Source organism: Arachis ipaensis, chromosome B4 (assembly GCF_059453495.1).
Source record: "Arachis ipaensis isolate K30076 ecotype BB chromosome B4, ASM5945349v1, whole genome shotgun sequence".
NCBI classification, from domain to species: Eukaryota; Viridiplantae; Streptophyta; class Magnoliopsida; order Fabales; family Fabaceae; genus Arachis; species Arachis ipaensis.
In genome coordinates, this window is record NC_142439.1 from 5,609,831 (window position 1) to 5,622,001 (window position 12,171).

At 29.2% G+C, this 12,171-nt stretch overlaps 1 pseudogene; it reads left to right on the forward strand.

Moving 5' to 3' along the window:
- Window positions 1–3,362: 3,362 nt before the first annotated feature.
- On the forward strand, window positions 3,363–11,725 carry LOC148566541 (ABC transporter C family member 6-like; annotated as a pseudogene).
- The last annotated feature ends 446 nt before the right edge of the window (window positions 11,726–12,171 follow it).

Sequence of the window (12,171 nt, forward strand, 5' to 3'; positions counted from 1 at the left end):
CAATACACATGTTAAAAATTTTATTTAAAGTAATGCAAGAATCAACTTATCTAACATAAATATTTTTTTAAGTCTTTTAGAATAATAAATTTTTTTTAAGAACTAAAATAATCGATCTAAAATTTCTTCGGTACAATTTAAATATTTGATCTTTGTTATATATATAGATTCTTATGTTTGGATAATTTAATCGTGTAATATTTCTCATGTTTTATTGATTATTATAATTCATATTTATAATAATCCTCTATGCAGCTGTCTCGCATATAAAGTGTGTTAATAATAACAAAGTAATAGATATATGGTAAGCATATCACAAGATGAAGATCAAAGTGTTAATGTGTCTCAAACTTAAATATAAGTAGGAACTAAAAGATTTTTATATTTACATTAGAAATATATTCTTGAGTCATTAACCAGTGCAAATATAAAAACTTTTTAACCCTTAGTTGTATAGAAAAAAAAAAGTTATTCATATGACATTATTGTTATCATAAATAGCATAACGTTGTTTATAAATATTCAATGTATTTTTGAGAATATATGAAGGGGCTATTTTTTTTTTTTGGTGTGTACCAGGGTATCCATCAGGCCGGAAGCCCAATGACTAATCCCTCGGGTACTGCAGAGGCACACAAAGTGGGCGACCCTCCCAAGCAAGCAAACTCCATTCCCATCCTCCAGTGAGTATCGAACCCGGGAGAGATGGTTAAGGGACACAGACCCTCATCCATCTGTGCCAACTTGCGTTGGTTGAAGGGGCTATTTAATAACATCTCCCAATTATTTTTTCGTATGTTGTTGGACCCAAATAAAAAAACTAAGATATCACAAGCCCATGAGAATAATAACTACTATGTTTGGAGGTCCAACCCAAGACTAGAGAATTTGAGTATGGTTTCCTTCTGGTTGAATCTGTGTTTTCCTGCTTCTTCAATAGGTTAGGCGTGAAAGAGTGAAGAGAGAGAATGAGTTACTGTTTGTTTGTTATTTTTACCCCACACGTACGATTAAACAACCCCAACTACAATTAGGGACGGATACAAAGGGCCACTGAAAGCCTCGGCCTCTAAATTTTTTTTTAAAAAAATTAATAGTAATAAGTTATTAAATATAATTTAATTTTTTAAAAAAATTATTTAATATTTAATTTAATATAAATAAAAATTAAATTCAATTTAAATATTAATAATTTTTAATATTTAAAAAGTAAATAATAATATCAAAAAAATTTTTAAAAAATATTATTATTAATATTTTTTAATTAAATAAAATTTTTTAAATCTTATAAAGTGAATTTTTTTATTTTTGTAATTGTCTTTTTTGATTTATTTAGTATTTTAATTTTCTTTCTTTCAATTGTTATAACTGAAAATTTTTTTTTTAACTATAAATATTTCTTGTTAAATTAGTAGAAAGTGCACATATTTTTGTATTTTAAAATATATTATCTATAAATATATATGGCACACTCGTCAAGATTTAAACCCAAATACAATATATTAAGAATTATATAATTTTACCACTTAAACTAAGTCTCAGTTATATTATTGTTTGAATTCATGGGTATGGGTTATTTTTGGGTTGGGTCAATTCCATCTGGCCTTACCCGGAAAAAAAGGAGAGAAATGGCCCAGTTCAAGAGAAGACCTTCCTTGACAAAAAAATATATAAAAAAAGAGAAGACCTTGGAGTGGTTGAAAATAAATAGGGTGTAATCTAGACTTGACCCAAAATATAGATCAGATTTAATTTTTAGACTCTAATTCGATCCTAGACTTGATGAAACCTACGCACCTTTGGGTCGGGTGAAAACCGAGTCTTTATCATGTAAAAATCACCTCATCTCCAACCATTATTTCACAATTCACATAGTAAAATTCACTTAAAAAAAATATAACAAGAACCAACCCTTCTCTAAAATTAAAGCATAACCATAATCAATACTAATATTGTCTAATAACACCAAATATTTAAATCAATATAAATAACACAATATTATGCATTAGTCTAAAGTCTTATGCATTTTAAACATAAAATATTAACTTATAATCTTATGATGTCTAATAACACAAAATATTAAGGTTTACAATATTTAAATTCCACAAAAGAATAGCCATCATCAATCACTAATAACACGACCGGGCCACCGGACCGAGTTCGGGCGACCCAAGCTATGGCTCGGACCCGACCCGAAATAATGACCAGATCTATTTTTGAGACCATTACCTGAACTTAGACCCGATAAAATCACACCAAATCAGCCCCTTAAGTGTTCAGGACCGGGAAGGACCATGTACACCCCTAGTTGAAAATTTGGTTCAAGTGGCATATCATATGTCTGCTAAACAATCACATTCGAATTTAAATCTCATTAGTGGGAAAAAGAAATCCATATATTGTGTGTGGGGGTGTGTTGTGATGTAAAGACAGAAACAAAAAAAAAGAGAAGACATTGGAAGATAGTTTTTGTTTTGCTTTTTTAGTTGCATGGGGTGAATTGAGAATGAGATAGAGAGAGTGTAAAGAATGAGAGAAGTGAGCTATTGTATGTGTGACAGGAATATAATTGTATACACCACTGCTATAAGCAGAATTTATACTAATGGAACACTACATAAGAGTGGAAGGAAACAAATTCTTGGTTCTGATATACCAGTCCTACTTCAAGCTATGAAGTATAGACAAGTTACCAATTCATATCTTTCTAAAGAGTGTTGTCCCACCTAAATCACTCAAAGTATAGTTATTAAAAGTTTAAAACCAAACCAAAAATCAAATATATATAAAATCACTGAATTCAATTATTAGTTCAACCTGTAAGTTATAGGTTGAATTAGTTGATTTGGTTATAACAGAATTTGATAACCATGACTGGAAGCTAAGAAACCAAAAATCCACACTTGATAAATTTTTTCCTCAGCCACTAGTCACCATCCTTCTTCAATAAGAAAGAGGTAAAAGAAATGGTACAAAGTAACGTAACAAGCAACATCTAATTAAGTTTAACGAAGTAATTAATATTAACTCTTACGGAATAAATTGAAGTAAAGCAAACGGAAAAATAAATACAACAGACTTGCGCTATGGACATATAAATATATATTGAAAATATACAAAAATATTAAATGTATACTAAAAATCATCTACTAAATTAATTTATATATAGTAAATTTTACTCTATCCTTTCTATAATAACATGTATATTATCCTCTCTGACATGTCACTCTTTAATTGGTGGTTATGTTCACTATGGTTAAACTATTGGTAATTAAATTATAGCCCAAAGTGGATAATTGTATAATTTACTAAACTATTAAAAATTTAATTTTTGTTTCTTACCCAAATCATGCTCCCAAAAAATGAATCCTTGCTTTTCAATTGGTGATGTTATATCAAAGGCATGTTGTGACTTTGCAGAATCAATTAGCCAAGATCGTGAAGACTTATTGCAAATGTTGATCCTTAGGAAGGAAATTCCAGCATGGTTTGAGCATCAGGAAGAAGATGATGGAGTATCAATGTCATTTCCCCAAAATTGTCCTTCAATTAAAATCATTGCACTTGCTCTTTGTTTCCTAATTGAAATTGAAGAATATATTGACTCTGCAACGGTGAATAATTTATTAATATCAAATAAAATCATTAATATTTAATTACAAAATTACCCTACTTTAGTTAAGATATTAACTTTTATTGAGTTAAATTAACTCAAACTAAAACTAAACATTCAATTAAAACATGTCACGTCACAAGGAGTAATTTACATATTGATTTAGAGGGAGTTGGATAGAACTCACCTTTATATATATATATATAATGGGATTTTAGAATAAAAATTATAGTATATATAGTAGTTGATACAAAGTAGATGGAATCATTCATTCATCTAAGGCAGCAATAAAATAAAATGTTGATGAGTATAATAAGTGGTTTGGAATCATTCAGATCAGAGACGAAAAACCACACATACACAGCATGCACGATGCATGAATCATCATGATGATTGCATGCGTATGATAACATATCGATCTATTTTCTAGTGTCATGAAGTCTATGACAAACATAAAACCCTACATTTTGGTTTTTGTGCATGTCTCTCTCATGCACCGTTATATTTTATTTGACAAATGATTGGAAATAGAGTCTCTATATTATGTTGAAATGCTACATGATTATCAGAGCGCAGTGATAATAGCCTCTCTGCAGAAGCTTTGTTGTACTTCCATTGCTAGTTCCTCCAGACTCAGTTCACATTCCAGCCCTATCTGCATTCGATCATTCCAAAGTTATATATTAACACTTTTTAACATAATTATTCAATTTGATGTGATATTAGTATGAGAAAAGTTTATATCTTATGTGACATAATACATAATTAAAATATAATGTAAAGTTATTATCTGTTTTAACTGCAAATCAAAGTCATTTACTCATATAATATTATTTGTTGTCTTGTATTAAATTTTTTAGAGTATTAATAATTTTTATAATTTTTTAAAAAAATTAGAAAATCAGCAGAATTTAAATTTTTTAGCCTATAATTAATCAGTAATATTTAAAAATATGACTAAAAATATATTATTAAATTGTTAAACTAAGAAAAATAGATTGATAACTATAAATACTAACAAAAGATAATAAATTATGTTATTCTTTAATTTATTTTTTTTTTTTAAATTTTAACTTGAAACAAAAGTAACAACTTTTTATTATTGACATACCAAACAATGAAAAATATAGAATAAATAACCTAATACACATGAGAATTCCAAGTAATATATAATTTGGTGTTAAAATATGCCAAAACACAATGAGGAATTGACGATGACCTTTTCAGTTTTCACTTGGCGATCAAAATTTTGGCATTAATATTAGGTAGTTTATTTATTATATGCATGACACGTAAAGTAGACCGTTCTTTATATATATATATATAGTCTAACTATGTAGATGCATAGGTATAATTTGATAAAAATTGGTAAAAAATTACTTGTAAATACGGTAAATATACGTGATTACTAGTACACTTGGGTGGAAAAAAAGTTTAAATGTTGGATGACTTTAGATTTGACTTAGATAATGATCGACAAAGTGAAAAAAAAATGTAAAACACTTTTTATATGTATTAGAGATAAATTGAACGAGTGAAGTATTTTAAAAATTTACACTTTATAGGAGTCTCTCCTTATGTGCAAGCTGTGGGTGAGTAAGATTGTGTAGGAGAAAAAAATTTAAAGGATAAAAATAAGGATGGCGGCACACATGCATCTTAAAAGACGATATCATTGGAAATAAATAGCATCAGGAGAATTCAATCTATTATACATGAGATAATTTTTTTATTATTATATGTGTTATTCAATTAAATAATAAATATAATAATTTTTTTTATTAAATTTAGATATTTATTATTATAATAAAATTTATAATATTAAAACATAAATTTTTTTATAATTTATTTTAAACTATTCTCGTTGTAAAATTATTAAAAAAAATTAATTTTGGATATATATATATATATATATAATGGTTTTCATTAGAAAAATTAATAGATATCATTATTAAAATTAATATAGATGATACATATAGAGATATTACCATTGAATTAAATCATTTTGAGAATTTTTATTTATCACATATTTGTCAATAGAATATTCTCATGATGATAAATATAGTATTAAAATTTTTTTGACTTGCGACTATCATAATCATTAACAAAATATTTATTATATTTTTATTTCAGACACATAATGCCTTAAGATATTAGTTGAATACATATTGGATATGATCTAAATACTTGTAAATTAATTATTAGTTAACAAATAATCTGTCAAATTTTGGTAAAAAAATTTTGAGTTCTATGATTGTAATAGTTGAATCAAATAAAATAAACCTTGTCCAATAGAATTGAATGAATAAAAAAAATGAATTTTTCGAATAATTTATTAATTTATGACAACAATAATAAATTAGAGTTTACAATTCAGTTATATTCTAAAAATAAAGAACTAAAAATTATAAAAAGAATTATATTTTATTTTTTTATTATTAATTTTTTTGAGAAAAATTAACATAAAGGATCATTATCACATATTTATTATTGAAAAGGACCAATTAAACTAAAATTATTATAAAGGACCTAATAAAATTTATTTGAGAATAAGGACAAAAAAATTTATAATAAGATAATCCATACTCTCTCTTTATGTTATTATTCTTTCCCATTGTAATTGAACTTTCTTTCGACTTTTATCCTCAGTGGCCCCGACCTAATTTTGCAAAACCTATCTTTAGGATATCAAAAGAGCTGTAAGACCTAAGAGGCCGTATTCACATATATAGTTATAACTGATTTTAAACTAGTTGTTTGTTTTGGTACAATAATAAATTCGTATATAAAATTTTGAACAAATTAAAATGTTACATATGGATTATATTTTTTAGTCAATAATTAATTTTGGTGTTTGTTATAATACGATGATAAATTCATACGTACCAAATATATTTAAAATATAGACAAATAACAATAAGATATATGGATTTTATTTTCCACGTCAACATTTAAATTTTTTTCAAAAAAATATATGTCATATCATTATTTTTACTAAAATACCCTTATAATTTAATAAAACTAAAAAATATTATTTTATTTTATTTTTTAAAAGACTTAAATACCCTTTTTTATATATGTTAGACAAAAATTACTTTTTTAGATTAATTAAATTGTTTAATTTTATAATTTTAAAATTTAAATAATCTAAAAAACAAAAACAAAAACACATTTAACAAAATTATTTCTCTTTATAAACCCTAATCAATTATTCATACAAAAAAATTAAACAAATCTAAAAAATACTAAAAAAAACACTTTGTTTTTTGGTTTGCTGGTTTCTCACCAACCTTCATCTCTAATTGTTCATACAAAAAAAATGTCATCTAAAAAACTGAGAAAAAAAAATAAAAGAGCAGGGCTTCATGTCTTCATCTTTCTGGGTTTCTCACCAGCACACTCTCAACGAACGTCTCTCTCATTCTCAATTTTAAGACTCAAACTCTCTCTTCTCTCTCACTGCCACTAGAGAGTCTCTCGGTCTCGCTAGAGTCTCTACTTGTTCACACTCAGCGGCGTCTTGTTGCTCCTCTCATCTCGTCGCCGGCGTTTCAACGTCTCGCGACTTTCTCTGGGCTCTTCCTCGCCAGCGACAGAAGCAATTCGTCGGATTGTCGTCGCTCGTCGTCTTTTGGTTTTAAGTACTCACCGTCGCGAGTCGCCGTGGATCGTGGACCGTCGTAGGGTCGTCACTTGCTTCGTCGCTCGTCCTCTTCTGGGCTCGGGTCCTCTTTGTCACCCAGTCGCCGTTGGTAAGTCCATACATCATCACTTCCCCTGTTCTCCCTTTCCCAGATTCCCTTCTCCCTGTATTTTGAGATGATGTTGAATTGGTAATCAATTAATTTATTAGTGATTGAATCTTGAACAAAATGCCTTCTAGTAAATTTGGAGATGACTGCTTGATTAAGTGTTGTATAGTACTTTTTCAAATTATATATTTAGACGGGACATATCGACATAATTGTTTCTGTAGTTCAGAAATGCTGTCATCCTTAAGGAATGGATACTTGGCATCTTCATGCTTATGCAGCATCTTTACATCTTTTGACTTTCATCATGCCAACTTGATAAATGTTTACTGTGATTTTTCTCAGGACCTTGATGGACATTTTAGATGATTATTTTGATGGCTATTATTCAGAGAAAATGATAGAGTCTCAGGCATAGTTTCTAAAACTATTCTCAAGTAAATTCTGTAATTCATAAGATTAACTATTGTCGGATATTTTGAGGTTTATTTAAGTACTTTTTTTTTCAACTTATCAGGTGGATATTTTGATCTAATTTATCACCATGCCATACGCAGGTGCTATTGACACTTCTTGTTTTTTGCTGTTCTGTTCTAATGCAGGTTTCTACTAATCAAAGTGCAGTAGACACAATCGACGGATATTCGCGACCACAGTTCAATAGTTCCGGTGCATCTGCATGGTTATGCTTCCGTTTAGATATATTGTCTTCATTGGAACATGCAATTACGGTTGCCAGAGACATATGGTCCCGTAAGTTGAATGTTAGGTCTTGGTTAGAGGCTTTATCAGGTCGATCTTGTTCTAATGAATACTTGGAAACGGCGAACGAAGCAACTGTGCAGGTATGTTCATTAGCCGTACTCTTAAACACTTGCGTTCAATATTATTTGAAAAATAAGAATTTTAAGTTGCTATATACTTATGACATTTAACCAGTGATAGTTGTTCCATTAATGCTAAAATTTGTAGGAACTTCATGAATGGGGATCAAGGTACGAGGAGAAATTTGGCTATGTTTTTGTGACATTTGTAGCTGGTAGGACATCTGAAGACATACTTGCTGAATTAAAGGTTGGTAATAAATTTCTAGCTCTGTAAGTGAATTACAGAGACACGATATGTTTTACAAAATAGACCATCAACTATACATTTTATTATGGTGCAGATGCGCTTTAATAACTCGCATGGTGTTGAGTTGGAGATCGCTTCAAAAGAGGAATTCAAGTATATAGAACGTGCTATTAGAGAGCTTCTTTCCAAGAAATCTGTCCAAACTACTGAAGAAGTAGACGGTAATATTTAATTTTGCATTTGTTAATTTTGAAAGTCCTCTTCCCATATTTCCAAAAATTTCTTTCCTTAATAACTAGAATGACTTGGAAGTTATCATTATCTTTTAACTAGTGCTATATGTTGTTGGTTGCATGTTCATATATTCAGTGTCAGCGGAATATTCAGGCGAAATAGTTGCTGACACTCTAGATGGAGCAGGCACTGATTCAGAAGATGATTTAGATGCTATCTCCTCCGGTGGATATGACATCTCCAGGGATGTTGAGCTCAATAGGGTTCCAGAAGAAGACAATGAAACTTTAAACACCCAACATAGAGAAGATGCAGTACATGCTGCAAAAAGGGGTTTCGATCTGAACAAGATGCCATGGTTTGGAGATGACTTATCAGATCCGTTATCACGTCACTGCAGTGCTTTTTTGACAGAGTATTTCTGGCCAGGTCAATACGATGTTCATGAGAAATTTTGACTCAAAACTTGTTTGTCTACGTTAGTAATTCTGATTTTTTTTCCATTGAACTTTGTCTTGACTTAGTGAATTCGGACGTTTACTTGATTTTTATGTTACCAGTTATGGTTAAATACAAACTCAAAATGGCTGATACTACAAGAGAAAACATGATTCGTAAATTCAGTTTTAGTTATTCATGTATAATTTCTTTTTTAATTAATGAATTATTTTTTATGTAAAACAAGATTGAAAATCTATTTAATGCATTAATTAAGTTGCAGTATTTAAACCTTATCTTTTCATTAAAAAAAAATAACGAGGATTAGAACAGTTATAAGAAGGCAATAATGTTTATACAAAAAAAAATTCAAGTATTAAAAAATATTGCAGCGGTTGGAAAAAAACCGCTGCAAAACGAGTATCAATGTTTTCAACAACTGGACATTTAGCAGGGGTTACAGAAAAACCGCTGCAAAATGAGATTATTTAGCAGCGTCCCCTAAAACCGCCACAAGAACCGCTGCCAAACGGGTACATCTTGCAGCGGTTACCGTAAAACCGCTGCAAAATAAGCTCATTTGGTAGCGTCTTTTACAACCGCTACAAGAAACGCTGGCAGAATCTATTTAGCAGCGATTTTATAAAACCGCTGCTAAATAACCGCTGCTATCTGCCGGTTTTCTTGTAGTGTATGCTTGATGGTTGTTCCTCAAGAAGTCATGGATCCAGGTAGAGAATAATTAGATTATGATATTAGTTTAACTAAAAAAAATTACAATCCGTCTATAATGAGGAACTAAGTGCTCTACTTATGTTTGATTCTCTTATTGAAGGCCTTGCTGGTTTATCTGTTACCTATTGACTCAATTTGAACTCGATAAACACTATGGTGATTCGCCTTCTTTGTGACTTGGAGAACAAGATGATATCAGTAGAAAGAATACTTTAAGGTAGCCTTTGTTTTCGGAGACAGGACACAGAGACATGGACAACGCTTTTTTAAAAAGTGTTTGGAAGCAGAGACATGGACACTTGACATATTGTCTCTGAGACGATTTTTTTATACTTTTGTGTCCACTCTTTTACGAAAGGACAATGATGGATACTGAATTTGGAAAAGTGGACACGGACTTTTTATAAATTTTGTTTTTTTTTTGTTTATGGATATTTTTTATTATTTCACTATTATCCCTTTTTATTTTTCCTATTGCGTTATTCTCAAAGAGGTACTTTCTTCTTCCTGCTCTTTCTCTATCTCTTTCTTTTTCAGGTACTCTCTCCTCTCTGTAGAATTTTTTATTGGGGTAGATAATTCTTTTCCTTTTATCGTTTTTACTTCAATACTATTTTAACATTATATTATATTATTTGATTTGTAATAAAAATAATAACAAAAATAATTAATCTTAAAACTTTTGAAAGATAAATATTATCAAAAGTAAAATTGATCTTTTAAAATGTTAAAAAATAATTTATAAATTATAATTGATTTTATATAATTTAAAGAAAAATCAGTTTTTAGATAAAAAAAAATAGTTTTCTAAATAAAAATAAATTTTTATGTGCAAAAACTAATATTTTTTCATGTAAAAAAGGATTTTTTTCAAAACTAATTTTTTATTTAAAATTAATTTGGCTTATTAACCTAAACAAAATTTTTTATTAATCAAACTCAGATTTATTTTTTTTTGTTAATCTTAACCATATGTATTCCTACATATTAATAATAAATTTAAAAATAAAATAATTATATTTATAAATTTTATTTTAATATAAATACTAATATATTCTTTTATTAAAATTTTTTGCCTCTTCAAATATTTTTTTCAAGTTCCGTCTGTACTCCTACGTATTCTCATTTTTTATTAAATTAATTTGTATTTGATGTAGAAAATTTAGAATTATAGGGCTATTTTAGTCATTTTATATAATATTTTAGTCTTGTCCATGTGTATCCAAACATAATACTAGACATTACATTAGTGTCTTGTCCATCGTATCTAAACACAATACAAAAAGAATTATTTTTAGTGTCTCTATCCTATTGTCTCCATCTCAGTGTCATGTTCAATTCCTAGTGAACCTCCCTTTGTTGTACAAGAAAATAGCCCAAGCCCTTCTTGACCATCATATGGAGAAGTTGATATATGCAAATTGCAGGTAATTGAAGATAGAAATTAGTTTGACATCTTACTCAATTTTAAATTCATGTTATGATTTTGTCTTCTTAGAGTTCACTTTTTCAAAGTGATTAGTACTTAAAGAGAGTTTATGCTATAATACTTGTAATGAACTAATGATTCTTTGATGAAGGTTCGTTATGCTCCACACCTTCCACTTGTTTTGCATGGCCTCACATGCACATTTTATGCAGGATTGAAAACTGGCATTGTTGGTAGAACTGAAAGTGGCAAAACAATTCTCATACAAACTCTCTTCCAAATCATTGAATCGGCTGTTAGAGAAGTTGTGATTGATGGCATCAACATCTCTTCAATAGGACTTCATGATTTGAGGTCTAGATTAAGCATTCATCCACTAGATCCAACCATGTTTGAAGGGACAGAAACAATCTGGATCCACTAGAGGAGTACACTGATGAACAAATTTGAGAGGTTGGTTTGTTATAATCCAAATCACCCGAACTCCCGTTTCCACTTCAAAACCCCAGAAAAAAGGAAAAACCACACTTGCACTAATACCATTGCAAGCACAATAGTGTATAAGCCAAAGAATTTTACAAGAAGTCGCGTTTATCATTGCAAATAGTATGACATTTGAATTCGACCTTAATACGGTACCTATGGTAGAAGGTGCTGATGAAGAATTTAAACAACAGACGGATTCACCCGACGAGATTGTTGTTAGTCAACCAATTTTCGAGAATATGAAAAACACACTAGCTTTGATGAGGTATGGTAATAAACTGATTTAATTTTTTTTCGTGCTTTTATGTGCATTTATAATTATATTGTACTAACTAAGTTCATACATATAACATTCATACGTTCATATACATAACATCCATAATTAAATACAACTAACATCTAAAAATTAA